General features: G+C 53.7%; 1 protein-coding gene across 7 annotated transcripts in view; it reads left to right on the forward strand.

The window, feature by feature from the left end:
* LOC108447739 (feather beta keratin-like) overlaps nucleotides 1-2,300 on the forward strand; it is a 69,910-nt gene that overhangs the window by 37,320 nt on the left and 30,290 nt on the right. The gene's annotated exons all lie outside the window — the stretch shown is intronic.

The raw sequence follows: 2,300 nt of genomic DNA on the forward strand, positions 1-2,300 counted from the left end.
CTCGTTGCAGCGGTTGGCCAGCGGGGTGGGTCCGCAGGGGCGGCAGAGGTCGTAGCAGGCCATGGGTGTGGTGTGGATGGTCCCTGGAAGAGAGAGGGGAGTGAGGCAGGGCAGGGGTGTGGGGGTCTGAGGCGCGGTGATGCAGGAGGGTGAGGGAATTTGGAGGCTGTTGTGGGGCTGTGGGGAGGTGTGAGGGCTGCTGAGGCTGGGGCTGAGCGTGCTGGAAGAGAAGGGGCTGGGGTGCAGGCATAGGAGAGTCAGGGGCTTGAGACTCACCTTGTCTTCAGCAGAGGAGGAGAAGTGTGTGAGGAGAAGTGTGTGAGGGAGAGAGGCACTGGCTTTTATGCTGGTTGTGGAGGGGCAGGACAGCCTTGTCCCATGGCCTTGGGGCACTTTGCACACAGCAACTCTTGACTCGCCCAGCCTTGCAAGTCATGAGCTGGTGAGTGTTTTCCTTCATGGAATTCTGCACTGTCATGTCCTGATCCTGAGGCTGTGTCCATCTGACCTTGGCAGCAGCTTATAATTCTGAAAATTAGAGACGAATGTGGTTTTTTTTGATGACATCTATCAAGACACATAACCAAAGCTAAGGACAACTGAGGAGTCGTCAGTGAGGTCTCGCCATGTCATATGGACATGTCCCATTTGCATTCTTGCATCATGCCTCAAAGAAATCCCAGCTGTCTCAGCTTCTCCTCATCTTGAGGATACTCCCATCCCATCAGTGTCATAGTCTCCCCACACTGCTCTTGGTCAACCATGTGAACGTCCTTGTTCTGCTGTGGAACCCCACCAGTGGTGGGCAACAGAAGGGTCAACTCCCTCAACCTGCCTGTATTTCTTTTCCTAATCCTGTCCTGGTAACTGCTGGAGCTTTTAATTCCAAAGAGTACATGTCCACCTCGTGATCCACTTATACCCCAGCAGGACTACAAGGACCTTCCCTGGTAGAACGCTTTGGTTGCAAAGGGAATGGCAACTGCTGTCATGTGCCTGGACTTCTGTCAGGGCTTTAACACAGTCCCACAGGACATCCTTATCTCTAAAGCGCAGACATGTGGGTTTGATGGGTGGACTAATGAATGAATGAGGAACAGCCAGAGAGTGCTTGTCACTTGCTCTCTGTACAGCTGGAGGCCAGTGATGCGTCCTTCAGGGCTCTGCCTTGGACCGGTGCTCTTCAACACCTTTATCAAGGCTTTGAGCAGTCAGATTGAGACACCCCTCAGCCTGTTTGCAGGTGCCAGGAAGCTGAGAGGTGCAGTTAACACAAGAACATGGAGGGATCCCATCAGGAGAAACACTGGGAACGTTGAGAACATAAGAACCTCTTGAGGTTCAACAATTCCAAGTTTATGGTTCTGCACCTTCATTGGGGCAGTCCCAGACATGAGAAGAGCTTGGGAGAGGAACTCCTTGAGAGCAGTTTCACAGAGAAAGATTTGGGGGTACTGGTGGACCAAAAGCTGGACATGACACAGCAATGTGAAATTTCAGCCCAGAAAAACAACCGTAACCTGAGCTGCATAGAAAAAGGTGTGGCCAGTATTAATGGCTGGGAGTCAACTGAAGACATGAGAAAACACCAAAATTCTTGTAGGCTTTGTTTGCATCTTCTACATTCCTTACATAAAACAATAACATTGGCCTGTATTTCTACCAATTCAAAGTTGCTGCTGAGTTCAGATGGCTACGGCCTCAAGGGGAGGTCATGAAATTGCAGAATATCAGGAAGGAAAACACTCTCCACCTAATGACTCACCAGGCTGGTCAAGGCAAGAGCTGCTGCCTAAAAAATACCCCAAGGCCATGGGACAAGGCTGTCCCGCCCCTCCACAACCAGCATAAAAGCCGGCCCAACACCTCTCTCCCTCACACACTTCTGACACCTTCTCCTCTGGTGCCAAAAACCAGGTGAGTCTCAAGCCCCTGACCCTCCTGCTCCTGCGCCCCGGCCCCTCCCTTCCAGCTCGCTTGGCCCCAGCCACAGCAGCCCTCACCCCTCCCCAAAGCCCCCAAACAGCCTCCACATTCCCCATAGCCCTCCTGCATCACAGCCCCTTGCACCCCACACCCCTGCCCTGCCCTGCCTCACTCCCCTCTCTCTTCCAGGGACCCTCCACACCACATCCATGGCCTGCTACAACCGCTGCCAACCCTGCGGACCCACCCCACTGGCCAACAGCTGCAACGAGCCCTGTGCCCTGCAATGCCAGGACTCCAGCGTTGTCATCAACCCTTCCCCTGTGCTGGTCACCCTGCCAGGACTCATCATGACCTCCTTCCCCCAGAACACC

Source organism: Corvus brachyrhynchos, unplaced genomic scaffold (genome assembly GCF_000691975.1).
Source record: "Corvus brachyrhynchos isolate BGI_N302 unplaced genomic scaffold, ASM69197v1 scaffold437, whole genome shotgun sequence".
Classification (NCBI taxonomy): Eukaryota; Metazoa; Chordata; class Aves; order Passeriformes; family Corvidae; genus Corvus; species Corvus brachyrhynchos.